The sequence below is a fragment of the Mustela lutreola genome, chromosome 1 (assembly GCF_030435805.1).
Source record: "Mustela lutreola isolate mMusLut2 chromosome 1, mMusLut2.pri, whole genome shotgun sequence".
NCBI classification, from domain to species: Eukaryota; Metazoa; Chordata; class Mammalia; order Carnivora; family Mustelidae; genus Mustela; species Mustela lutreola.
The window spans coordinates 81688989-81703719 of record NC_081290.1 but is presented as its reverse complement, the minus strand read 5'-3'; positions in this window follow the sequence as shown (position 1 = coordinate 81703719).

Below are 14731 nucleotides of genomic sequence, written 5' to 3'. Positions count from 1 at the left end.
TAATCAGAACAAACATGGATTGCATCTCTACCTTGTATAGTCAATGCAAATATGAGAGCTAAGTTTTGCACTATTTTGAAATATCAGGGATTTTTTCCCCTTAAATTTATCAACAAAGTTGTCCAGCAATTGACAGTGTTTCTAACTTAGTTAGCTATCGCCTTCCAGCCAGCATGTGTACCATATGATACTGACCTCTTCACAACACATGACTTTATATGTTCAGGAAAAGCCAATGACAAAGCTGAAGATTACTGGCTATTGGGGGATTGATGGTAGCTGGGGATCTTGGGCATCTGTCTCCAGCATCGCTTAGATTTATCCTTTCTTTATTTTCCTCAAGGCTTCATAAATATCCCCCACCCCCAATTCCTTACAATGACACTTTAGTTCAAATGCCAGTGAAACAAATTTCAAGGGCAGAGTTGTAACTAAGGCAGAGGGCACAACAATGTAGAGGATAACCAAATTTAAAATAATGTTTAAAAAGATTGTTACATTTACATGTTTACAGCATGTGCACTCCTTCAGCATTACAGGAACAACTGATCTTAATACCTACTTAGCAAGAATGATTGGCTGGAACAGGAGGCTACCAGATGGCTCAGCATTGTTATTAATGCCCCTCTGGGAGCTGTATCATGAATCACGAAGTTGAGGGCAAACTTTAAGGCTCCAGGTGGCAAAATTAAAACAAGAGACTGTTTCAATTTTTATTATTTTTTTTAAAGAAAGAAATGAATACTAAAATGCAAAGTGGAAACACTTGCTATATACTCATTGCTACTCAGTTATACAGAATTTGCTCTAACTTGACTTGCTGTAGGAAACCCCATGTTGTTTAAATATGTCATGCCGTGGGTTTTTTCTTTCTTTTGAATTGTTTCATTTTGAGTTATTTTCTTTCCTTGTTTTTTTTCTTGTGCAAGGATTATCTTGTCACAACAAAATTACATGCTGATGATACTAGAAAGTCTGTACAGTTATCTCCCTGGGTTTATGGTTTTTTTTGTTTTCAAGGACCCCAAGTAATCCTTTTCATACCATAGAAAGAATCATGTTCAATTACACTTAGAAGTGGCTCTCCAAGTCTGAGACATAGGTTCTAGTCTGAAGGGATCTGGTATTTCTTATTCACTCCACATATGTCCTCAGAAGAGCTGGGAAGCCTGCCTGAACTGGGAAGTTCCTGCCTTGGAACTCTTAGAGGAAATCCCATTATCCTTTCCCTCTAGCAACTGACTAGACCAGGAGTAAATAAATTAATTCTCTAGCCCACCGTGGGTTGCAGAGTCACTGAATTGATTTAAATGTATGCATGCTCTTCAAATTATCCCAGTGGCCTCATGGGTGTGTATGAAAACATTGCAATCTGGCCAAAGGAGCCTGTAGGTTTTCATTACTTGTGAGCTCAGATCACATTTCTCTGAGCCCTGTTCATTCCACCCAAATGGAACTTTGCTCCCCTCAAAGTTCCCTAAGCTATTTTTAGGAGTCCCTGAATGGGTGCATCATGCATGTCTACAATCTAATATGCTCTTCTATTCCCAGCTCATGGGCCCTTCGAAAGCCTCACCTTGGCTACTGTTAAGGGTATTCGTTTTTTTGTGTCTTTGGATGGTCCCAAAGCTCTAATTCTCAGAAGGGCGGAGATGAGGAGGATTTTCTTTTCAGCCCTATGCTTTATTTGGTCATTTAGGCCCCAAGGCATCTCTATTGGTACCAAAATTTTATTACTAATTACAATGTTTGAGGGCTTATTATGTACTTTTGCTTTGTGTGTTTTCTTTTGATCTTACAAAAGCTTTAATAAATGGTTTCATCAGTTCCAGGTCCTCAACGCTTCACCAGCTTCTCAGCTTCTCATGAAATCCATGGGTCAGTCATCTCTACTTCACCTCACAGATATTCAAATCATCTCCAAGCTGACAGGAGGGGATTTTCCACACCCCATTTCCTAAAACAACCCAGTCTTCCTGATGTGATTATCATCCCCTCCCAAACAATCCATTTTGTTTTTCTTTTTTTGAACTCTCTTCTATGCTCACTAGGCCTGGTAGTATTTTCTTCCTGGGATTAAAGTAACCTGAATACCTCAAGTCCAGAGTAGGTGCTTTGCTTTGTGTTTTGCAAAATTAAGAAGATTTGTAGAGTGAGTTCTTCCTAAGAAATGCCCGTTCAAAAGGTAAATACAAACTTTTTGTGGAGTAGAAAACTGCTTGAACTTTTGATTTTCCGTTTTTCTGGGTCTACCTTCCTTATCCAAGATGCAAAGACCTCTGGGCCAAGTTTAAGTCACAACTTGAGCTCCCAGAAATCTGTGCTTCCCCAGCCTTTAGCAGGATCCAGAAAAATGTTGCATCTCTCAAGCATATATCCCAGGAATGGGACCTTAGTCTTGAGATGTCGAAAGATCAAGGTATCTCTACTTTCTTACTTCTGTGTGTGTGTGCATGTGTATGGGTGTGTGTGTGTGTGTGCGTGCGCGCACACATGCACACATGTTACCCAGGTAAGTCAGGGACAGTGTCATCACTAGGCAAATGAAGCTGATTCTGTGTTCACAGCAGCACAAAAGAGAACAGACTCTGCATACTCGTTAATGAGGTTATATAAAATAGATTGACAATCCCATTTGAACTCCTGGGACATTTGGTTTCACCACTGGAACTTAGATGTAATATAGGAGCTTGCATGAACAAAAAATCCTGTTCTCATGGAGCTTACGGTCTAGTCAGACAATAAATAGAACAATAAAGCAAGGGTGGGAATATGTAGTGCTGGAGTGGAGATGGGTTTCAATTTTAAATGGGTGACCATCAGGACCACACCTGAGTGATGATAAAGAAGGTGAGTCATGAAACTGTGTGTGGGAAGAAAGCATGTGGAGGCACAGCAAGTATGGAGCCTATGTGGGAGTGAGCCTGGCATGAAGAAGAGGCCAGTGTGACTGGTGCCAGCTGAGTGTGGAAGGTCAGTGGGAGAGAAGACAAGAAATCTCCCCATAGGGCGAGGTCATGGAGGGCTTCCAGAGGACTTCCAGCTTTTACAGTGATGGAGGTGGAAAACAACTAGAAGAATGGAGTTGCATTTCCTGAGGAGGGGAGGTTGTAGGAGAGGCAAATTTGGGGGGTGGGTGCGTGGCGAATGAATGGGAGCTTGGCTTTGGTCATTTTAAGTTTGAGGTATCTGTTAGACCTCCAAGTAAAGCTGCTGAACAGGCAGTTATAGACTCAAATCTGGAGCCCAGTGGGTATAGGGCTAGAGACATGAAAAAAGGCATCACCAGCACAATGACATTTAGAGCCATGAGGTCAGATGAGATTCATAAGGACAACAGTAAGGCCCATCTGCAGTCAGTGTTGACTAATTTGAATTGAGACTGGCAGCATGGCTAAAGGTCTACCTCCAGCTGTGTGCATCTGCCGACATGTAGGCCCAGAGTTCACAGAATTAGATTTAACCTGGAGTTTTACCAGGATAGTAAGACAAAGGCTGGAGGGGACAAGGGAGGAGAGACTGCAGAGAAGTGATTATAATAATGAATCATGGAAGTTATTTGGGGTGGAGGATAATTAAGATATAAAGGGATGGACTCAAGGGAAAGTGGTAGGACCAATGGTTATATGTCCTGGTGGTATAGAAGAATTGTAGAAGCTGGGGTTCTCCGAGGAATAAGCTGGAAAGAAAAGAGGGGGAGAAATGGGGATCTGGGTGCTTTAACAGGGGCTAAGGAAGTGTTGGAGTTATTTGTAATGACAGAATTTATGGCTATCCTTTCGGGGTAGGCCATGACCCTTGTTAACTATTGTGAAATAGGTTCAGTGAGTCAAGATCGGCATTATTAAAATAAAATAGGGTAGAATGGAAAATACTAGAGCGTGTTAGAAGTAACAAGGACAAATATAGCTTTGTGGCATGTTTTTTCAATTACATATATATTATATATAATACATATATTCATATAAATTATGTATATAAACAGGCCTATTTGTATTAGATCACAGTACAAAATGCATTTATTAATTCAAAGCAAGGTCAGGAAACTTAGAAAACACTGCAGGTGTTCATGGGAATGAGAAGTTGAAGATAAGGTTATTGGAGGTGTTTTTGTGTCTTGAAAACTCTAGAAAAAGCCAACTAATTCCTCAGCTTCTGGTATGTGGTGAAAGTTAATATGCCACCATGCCCCAAAGGATGACACACTTCTGAGAGACTCAGGTCAAATTTGAAAGTCTTCTTCACAATTAAGTACCACTAAAGCTATTCTTTTCTTTTTCTGTCTCTTACAAGTATGCATTCCTTTAAAAACTAGATAAAAAGCTAGTCCTATTACGATCCTATTTCCCAATAAGGTCACATTTTGAGGTACTGGTGTTCTGCCGTTAGGTCTTTAACATATCTTTTGAGGGGACCCCTAGCAGTGAGCATTTGGGAAGCTATGAGGGACTCTAGCTGGCAGAAACCTAGTATGGAGGATTGGGGGCTTCCATGGCTGGTGTGTTATTGGCAGGACCTAGAGAGCACTAGCTGTATACACTGATGACCCATAAATCAACTCGGTCATGGATACTTCTGTTTTAAAGTTCAAAGTTACACTGGGTGGAAATAAACAAATAGGAGAAAATACTATGTAAAGGAATTCCATTCATATCCATAAGACTCATTTGAACCGTGTCTGAAACAGTGTCCTGTCTTCTCTAAGGATCTAACCATATCACCTTCGGAGTGAACTGCAACTTCAGGGAAAGATGGCTTCAGCGTGAATTCGGCAAAGGGTGAGATGTGTTGCATAACACCTGGCGAATTACAGAATGAGGTGCACAGAGACTGCTGATTGTCAGCCAGAGTCTACTCTCTGCATGCACCTCCTCAGCAATGGGCAGGAGAATGTGAGCAGCTAGGAGCACGGGTGAGCTTTGAAGCAAATTGCTTTTTCTACAAATGTTCTTTTCTTTCCAAGCTCACTTCAGTGCGGATGTGTCTCCTGAGTAAGTAAATTTCAAGGACCAATTTATAATCTTGGAGTCAATCTGTGGACACTGTGCTAGTCATTGTCAGTAGCAAATTTGGGGACTAGAAGGCACCACGGATTATGGTTCGGACTGGGGAACAGGAGGATTAACATTCAGGCAGCTTTTCTTCTTCATTGGTTTCTTAGAGAAATGTTCTTTCATATAAAAGGACCCCTGCTGTCCCAGCTTATGCCTTTCTCATCTCTTGATAGGTGAAGTAGTTAACTGAATTAAAATTAGGAGTACTGTCGCGTGTTTACATCCCATCATTATTTTAGCAAACTTCGTGAAAAGTTGAACACACGCAGGGGGAAAAATTAAAACAGTAAAAAACGGACATACTGAAAAGAAAGTTTCCGCCCCCCAACAGCATATTCTTGTTTTATTTTGGTAAGAAATATGATTAGACTTCCTTTGGGTATTGTCTTTATTTGTAAAGCGGCCACTCCTGCCTCCTTGTCAGTAGAATTGGTGTGACAAGTTGCTCTTCCAGAAGAAGAAGATGGTTTCCTGATAACTAGACTCTTCTTCCGGCAGCCAGTGTCAAGAATTTAAAGGTGGGGTCAGGAAGAGGAGCAGCACCCATGATCCAGCAGGATCCAGTCCCCTCTGGCATCTGCATGTTGTACCAAGACGCTCAGAGTGAACCAAGTGTAGAAACCTGCAGATTGAAATTGGGATGAAAGCATGATCCGGGAGATGAGATTATTTTTTTCTCATTAGAAAAAAGGAAGAGTGGACTTGAGAGATTGTTCCGTGTTTGGATGGAACTTCAAAGCAGGTGATACAGGTAGTTCTCATTCAGATGCCCCCTGGGCGCTTCCATCCTCCTGGGAAAATTTGGTGGTTTTCCCGATGAAGGGTCAAACCTGCTCAGGAAATTCTAAATCACATCAATTTTTCCTGTGCAACCCCAGAAGCCAGCCAGTTTCTGCTTTAAAACCTTGGAACTTGCTAGGAGTCTTCTGCTCTTGCTGTGTGGACCCCAATGAAAAGGTATTATAAAAGGTTATTGCAGCCATAAAAGCCCTTAGGATTGAGAGGGAAGAAAATGCAAGTAGACATTATAAAAGATTACTTTTTGTGCCGCTAATGATCACTTTTGGTTTTGGTTTTCCTGAACACTCAGGAAAGAAAGAGAGCTCACAGGAAAGGAATTCGTTGCAAAAGAATAATTGTCCAGTATATTACACAGCACAGTGGGGTTATAATGAGTATGAGAAAGTGCAGTATCTAACCAACCTTTAGAGTTACTATAATAGTTTGATTCAACTTCTCAGACAGAATGCTGAGCAACCAGATAGTTTTGCCCAAAGGATCAGACTACAATTGTTTTGAAAGTTTCTTGGGGGAAATGCAATTAGTGACAAGATTTAATAAAGCCAAAACAACGGAATGTGATGAAACGAGCCCCTATTCTTTTGTTCTTTCTATGTAATGTAAGAAAATAGCAAGAAAACGATTACATTATAACTAAATGAATTAAACAAAGCTCCAAAACATAAATTAGAATTTAACTATGCCATTAAAAACTAATTTAATTTGCAAGCCATCATTACTAGATAATAAAGACCCATTGCAAAATGTACAACAATATCTTGTGAACATGTGAAAAAAAAAACAAGTAATAAATCTCATTGAGCAGATGAGTTTCTGTTACATTAGCAGATAAAAATGCTGAATGGATGTTTTAGTATATAATGAAAACTAGCAAGAAATGAAACAATTGGTTTCCTTTTCTTTTTTTGAAGGAGGAGGGAGACTTAAATGGTTTTATAGTTAAAGGAAGGCCTGAGGGAAAGTTAGAGAATCACACACAGGGTATGGATTTGGTGTAATGAAACCTGCTCTCAAACCAAGACAAAGAAAGGGCATTTAAATATTTGTCAATATATGAAATATAACATAGTCTACTTCATTCAAGTGCCAACAGTATCTTGTTTTAGCTAATTGAAAATCTGATGGTAAATGCAGCCTTTTCCCTATGGTGTATCTTATTAAATTGTGCTGGAAAGAACAAGGTATACATAAAAAATTCAAGAGATGCGAATAAAAAATGTGTTTCTTCTGGGGTTATTATTTTAAAACTTACTTAGAAAATATCATTAACATTTCCTTATCTGATTATAATACAATGAAAATGAGTTTCAGAAAACTCATTTTATTGGAAATGAGTTTTAAATATATATTCTGTAATAAAATAGCTAATGAGCAGTATTTTTCCCCCACCCCATACCTGTTCTGGGTCGTAGGCAGAGCCACGTTGGAGCCTGCAGGTAGAATCCAGCACCCATTTACTGACAGTCATCATGGAGTCTTGACAGCAGATGGCAGTATAACCTTGGGTTTTTTTTTTTTTCCGGTCTGTGCCAACGTTTGAAATTAACAATTTTATGGCATCGGAGCATAAATATAGGGTGGAAAAGAAAACTTCTGTATTTCCCCTAGTTGTGTCGTTTCATTTGAGGTTCAGTGACTGTGCAGTGATCTGCCTGTGAAGGACCTGACTGATTCTTCCACATCACGATGCTCTCATACAGGTTTTTACATACAGGTCACAGGCTTAATTATTGTGGTGATAATTTTATGACATTTCTTAGTGACTTGATATGGCTGGACATGCTCTTTGTTAGAGACTGAATGTTTGTGTCTTCTCCCCCACTCATGTGTTTAAGTCTTAACCCTCAGTGTGAAGAGCCTTTGGGAGGTCATTAAGTTCACATAAGGTCATGAGGGGCTGCCCTTAAGTGAAGAGGAAGAGACACCAGAGTTTGTCTCTCTACCACATGAGGATACAACAAGAGGATGGCTATCTGCGTCTTGATCTTGGACTTCATCCTCTATAACTGAGAAATATATGTCTGTTGTTTAAGCCACCCAATCTATCATATTTTGTTACAGCATCCCAGACTGGCTGAGACACTCATTTACATTTTATATTCTGTTGTGAAATCTTCATGTTGAAAAGGATTAGCCTTTAGCTTAAATATTATGCCTCCTGTGCGGCAGTACCTAAATTACTCCTCACTAGACTGTAAGCTTCTCAAGGACAAATGTGATAGTTTTGTTCTTGAATCCCTGACACTTTACCCAGTGTTGGGCATTTCTTTCTCACTGAAAAGGGAATTTGTTGAACTGACTCAAATCTGGTCTGAAGGCTCCCAAGAAGTAAGTTTTTACCTATTGCTCCCTTTTACAGAGCTATTGAAAGAAATATTTAAGGAGAAGCCAGGAACGTTTGCCTTATGAAATGCAGCAAAATACCTCTAACTTTATTTTGCTGAGCATAAAGAAACTTTACTTATCATAGTAATCAATAGAAAATGGTATATTGAGCTTCATTGCCCACCTCTGAAATGGGGCTACTTTCTAACAGGAACCTTCTTACAGTTCATTACCAAGAATGAAAAAAATTTAAATCTAATGAAATAGCAGGGGAGACAGAATGTCAATACTAAGGTGAAATGAACCTTTAAATGCAGGATTATCAATAAATGTATTATTGATTTGGGGAGAGTAGTCATAGATACAGTCATTTATTTATGAAACCACTTACTTTTTGTAAATGATTTATTGCAGAAGAAGTGAGGAAAGACTATATTTCATTTCAAAATGCTGGATGCAAAGAGATGAAATAATTGTCCAAATGACACTTTTGCTGACTACATTTCCTTTATTTATATTACTTTTAATGCCGCAGCATTCTTTATTATATTATGTACTAAGTGACATCTTAAAATTTCTAAGTTGGAAGACACCATCTATAAACTACTATGAATACGGAAACATTTATTGGGCCCGTGGGACTTTTAGCTGGAGAACATTCTCCCCACAACTCAAGTTTACTTGTCTTCACGATGAGATTTACGGGTTTCATATGGCGAAGAGGAATGTCAGTGCTGTGCGTATCCCATTCCTCACTGCAATAGCATCTTGCTAGCACCAATTTCGGGACCCTCTTGTCTTTGGAGGAGAAGGATTCTTCCTGGCAGAGGGTCTTCCTGTCAACACTTGAGCAGACTGTGTGGATTACAGGGCCCAGGGTGCATGTGCTCTGCCCGAGTTGTGATTACTTAGTACCCAGGCGACGCACTCATTCACACGCTCCTAGGTTTTAGCCCTGGCAGGTCTTCTTTTGATATAATTCATTCAAATGGAATTCATAAAAGGAAAGGAAGAGGCTGCTGAATTTGAAACAGACTTTGCCTGGTCCTTTTGCATTTGAAAAGTGTTCTTGCAATTTATTTTTAGTGATTTAGATTAATATAGGCCCAGTGAACAGTTAAAGCTTTGTAAAGCTTTGTTATACAGGGAGGAAAACTGAGGTGCCTAAGGAGTTTTGTGTATCAGTGATCTGTTTGTTGTAGAAATGAGGAAGATGATCAGCTACTTATCTCTGTTTTTTGTCCTCTTAAGGATCAAATAAAAAAATGGAAATTAAAATATGCTCTGAGTGGGACCATTCCCATTATTATTATTATTGGTGGTGAGTACAGGCCTTGGGAGGAGGCATCTCATTTGATGCCATTGGGCCAATGATTTGAGGAGCAGTGATTTTAGTCAGTTGCAACTCACATCATTATGACAGTAATGGGACAGTAGTCCCAGAATCCTTTGCCTTTTCCTGAGAAACAAAGCAGATCATACTTGAGCGAAAACCAGACTGATAGGACCATCTTCAGAGATCCTCTCCCACAACTGCTGTTCAGGAAGAGGTGGGTGGGAGGTGGGGAGATACACTGTGTTGGAAATAATTTTCTCTTGTTCTGACCTTCTTAGTGGCAAAGGTCCTCAGCAGGGAGTAGCTGTTAATCTAGAGGTTCCTGCTTATTTTATTCACCACGCTAATTTACGCTAAAGAAGACAACTTGGCATTCATTTGTTCCTAATAGGGGAATTGCACATTCAGGTGGTGGTATTTAGCAGCGGGTTCTGCTGTTTCTTCTTCATCCTGGTGGTACATTGGTATTGCTTCTCACTGAGTTAAATTGTAGCAGGGAAATATGAAAAGAAAGCTCAAAGATGCTGTCTTGTATGGAACATAATGAACAGTTATAACAAACAGAGCTTGATAAAATACCAGCAGCAGGGAGCACAGTTATTTATTGCCTCAAGGGAGAATGAAGCAAAATAGCTACAAATTGTTTAAAATATGTTCTCCCCCCAACCCGCCCCATATTTCTTGAGCTTCATTCTCTTTGGCTCTGAAACAGAAAAGACCTTTGTTATTTTCTAAGCCAAATTCTGCCTTCCTTGGTGTGCAGTGCCTGTCTTGGCTTCATGTGAAGGAATGAGCTTAAAATAAACTCTAAGAACAATTACCTCAGATCCATTACAAAACATGTGCAAAAAGCTAAGTGTGTGCCTCCTGGGAGGTATGCCCCTCGGGATCCTGGTGTGGGAGCCATGGCTTGGGAGCTAGCTCCTCATAAAGGCATATCACATTCCCGCTTCCCACTGAGAGGATCCTGAGGATGCCCTCTCTTATATCATGGTCAATATTAAAGAGTTAGATGCGTTGAGTACTGAGTTAAGGGTAAACAAAACAAAACAAAACAAACAAACAAAAAACTTAGGGAATGCCAGGCTTTGTGGAGAGCTTCTAATTTCCGTCTTCCCACAAATCCTGTAGTGGATTTCCAGATTTCCATAACTTCTGATTCATGCTGCATCATTACATCATTATACAACAGTGACAAGCTTACATGTAGGCATAACCCCCTGGCAGAGAGCTATGTGTTTCCTGGATCACCTAAAAATATTCCATGCTTCGCTGACATGGCTGACTTCAAAGATCTGTAGTAACTAAGAGGAAGGTTGTCTCTACTGGGCTGAAGGTGTGATCATAACTGTTGTGAAAGTATGTGGAAATGCCTATGTTCAAGGCAGCAGATGACCACACTTTATCATTGAAACATGTATTATTTTGGTAATGTGTTCTATAATCTTCACTTCATTTTTCTCATAAGAATATTAGGTCAATTAGAGTATAATTATTCAAAATAAAGAATAAAATGGAATTTAGTTAATGATAGGGACTGGCAACTTATGGGGGGCTAGTAAAATGACTGAACACAGAATGTATATACTTACAGGCTTCTGGGGATTAGCTTAGTAAACAGTGCATGTTGCTGAGATTAAATATTCGCAATTAGTTCTCAAATAACTGTTAAGAAGTAGAAAAGCAAAGATCTAGAAGTACGACTCCAAGTCCAATTTAAAGACCAGCTGCTGTAAAATATTCTGGGTTAGAACCATCAAATCGAGCTAAGAAGTGTGGACAAACCTTTGAGGTACAGATGTTGCTATTTAACAAAATCAGTCATGCGAAACATTGGTTTGTTTAGCTTTCTTAAGTAGAAACAGGATAAAATATTTTGCAGAAATGAATGAGTAAGAATGTGGTGATAACCCTATCAAAACATCAAGAATGATTGCCTAAATGAACACAGCTAGTGAATGGCCGAGGAGCAAAGGCAAGTGCAGAAATTGAGTATTACTCAGCTAAAGCCAGTTTGGTAGTTCTGAATAATATTTTTTCCCACATAAGTTACTTGGTTGACTATTTTACCCATCTGGACAACTACTATGCTTCGGTATCAGCTAAGAATAGGTTGTCTTTTTCTGGAGTTTATATTTGTCAGTTCTAGATGATTGATGTGCGTTGGGTTAGTCCACTCTGTTATTATATCACTGTCCAAAGATTATCATTTCATTAACTCTGCAAGAATTGATTAAATATATCCTTGGGATTTCTGGGGTTACAGACACCGTTAAGACTTGCTTCTTGTTCTCAAGGAGTTTATAGCTCAGTAGCGATACAAGGAAAGGGGCTTATAAATAATAATTGAATAAAGTGCATAACGAGTGCCAAAAGTTAGTTCCACTGTGCTTTAGGTAGCTCCATTTAAACCTGGAAGCCAGGGACTGGATGCTCAGCCACATGCCCGTGGTTTGACTTCAGCAGTTTTCATGACTTCTCTCAGCTAAATATTAAAATGGATATTTTTCTGAGTATCAACTATAGAAAATATGTGATAAAGTGCTCCAGGAATGTACCTTGCTCCCTTCTGAATTGCAGGTAGGATTCGAATGAGGGTAATGTTGCCTCTGGTTGAGGGATTTTACTAAGAGAAGTATTTAGTCAGCAACCTTGAATGGAAGGTTAGGTTTCAAAAGCTGGGGGTTGGGTGGGGACATTTCATTTTAAGGGACAAAGCTAAACAAAGCAAAAAAAAAAGAATGAATTAAAAAAAAGTGGTAAAATAATGTAACTAAATTTACTGGGTAACTAAATTTACTGTTTAACCATTTAAATGTACATTTCAGTGACGTTAAGCACATTCTCATTATCATGTAACCGTCGCCACCATCTAACTCTTCTTTTCAGCCATCTTTTTCATCTTGCAAAAATGAAATTCTGAACTCATTAAATAATAACTCCTTGTTGGAGAAGCTCATCAAGAGGGTGAGTGCTGGTTGGCCCCTGAACTGGATCCAGGCTTCTTACCCCTTCTCCTGTCCTTGGAATGTACATCTACCCACCACTTCCACTGTAGGAACCATTTTCAAGGGTGAAGACTTTAGAGAGCAATGTGTTGTTAAGACCCTCTGGTTGAACACATGACCAAACCCTGTTAAGGTCTCCATGTAAACTTTTATGATTCTGATAGGTGGGTGCAGAGATCTCATGGCTACTCCAGACAAGTCTCAAAGAGAGGTGTAAGTTCTCTCTTTGTTTTTTGTGTCAGGGGGCCCATTTCAGATTTCACCCCAAAAGTTCCTGAGGTTGTAAACTGACTTTCTTCCTGCCCTCTTCCTTTCAATTCCTGACAACCACCCTTCTGCATTCTGTCTCTATGAATTTGACTATGTACCTCAAATAAGTAGAATCAGACAGTATTTGTCCTTTTGTGACTGGCATATTTCAGTTACCTAATGTCTTCAAGGTGCATTCAGGTTGGAGCATCTGTCAGAATGCTCTTCTTTTTTAAGGCTGATTAATATTCAATTGCATGTATGTAGCACATTGTGCTTATCCTTTTATCTGTTAATGAACACTGGTGTTGCTTGCTCTCTGTGATTATTGTGAATAACGCTGCTATGAACAGGGTGTACAAATCTCTGTCAGAGACCCTTCTTTTGGGCATATACCTAGAAGTGAAATTGTTGGATTACATGGTAATTCTTAAAAAAAAAAAAAAAAAAACCACATTTATTTATTTATTTATTTATTTATTGAGAGAGAGAGAGAGAGAGAGAGTGCACATGCGAGCAAGGGGAGGGATAGAGGAAGAGGAAGAGAGAATCTCAAGCAGACTCCTCACTGAGCATGGATCCTGATGTGGGGCTTGATCTCATGACTCTGAGATCATGACCCGAGCAGAAATTAAAAGTCAAATGCTTCACCAACTAAGGCACGCAGGCGCTCCTATGGCAATTGTGTTTAACTGTTTGGGGGACCATACTGTTTTCCATAGTGGCTGCACTATTTACATTTCCACCAGCAGTGCACGAGGCTCCCAATTTGTTCACATTCTCAAGAACATTCATTATCTTCTGTTTTTGTTTGTTTGTTTGATTGTTTTGATAACAACCATCCTAATGAATGTGAAGTAGTATCTAACTACTATAGTTTTGATTTGCATTTCCCTAATTATTAGTGATGTTGAACATCTTTTCATGTGCTTACTGGCTTTTCGTGTATCTTCTTTGAAGAAATGCGTATTCAAATCTTTTGTCCATTTTTTTTTGACCAGTTTGTTTTTGAGTTGATGAGTTGGAGGAGTTCTTTATATATTCTGGATATAAGCCCTTACTGGATAAGTAATTTGCAATTATTTCTCACATTCTATGCCTTTCATTCTGTTGATAGTGTCCTTTAATGCACGAACTTAAAATTTTGATGTAATCCAATTATCTATTTTTCTTTTGTTGCCTGTGCTTTTAGGGTCCTATCCAAAAAGTCATCAGTCCTAAAAGCATCATCATGATATTTTCTTCTCTGTTCTGAGTTTTATAGTGTTAGCTCTTAACATTTACATCTTTGGCCTATTATGATTTAAGTTTTGTATATAATATAAAGTAAAGGCCCAACTTCAATCTTTTGCATGTGAGCATCCAGTTTTTGCAACACTATTTATTGTTGAAAAGGCCATCTTTCCCTAACGAGTGGAATGTTTTTGAAGGATGGAATGTATGAATGCAGTAGTTAAGGATTGGTCAAACAATATGCCGAAGAGTTTGTGGTCACATTCTAGACTGAATGTAGGGCTCAGTAGTTTGGACTGAATTTAGGAGAGACAAAGGAGTCACTGCATAGGGCTGAAGTTCAGGAAAACAGATCTGTAGTCTAGTGCAGGGTGGGTTAGAGTGGGAGGAAGTGTACAGTGTAAGTGTGTTTGGAGGCAAAAGAGAATATTGTAGAAATGTTTCCTTTTGTTTGTTAACACTCATATCTGGTATAGAAACTCTGAGAAATCTTATTGACTGATACTTTTACATTTTTTGATCTATAAAGCACTGTTACTGAATTTTGCACTCTAAATTATTTTTCTCATCAAAGATTTGATGGCTTATAATTTAGAACTTGAAACATAACAGAGTGGCATAAAGAAAAAAATGCAAATCACCATTAATCCCATCATCCAGATATTATTGCTGGTAATACTGGCTGCCCACAAGTCTAATTTTGCACACGTATGTATTTTACATAA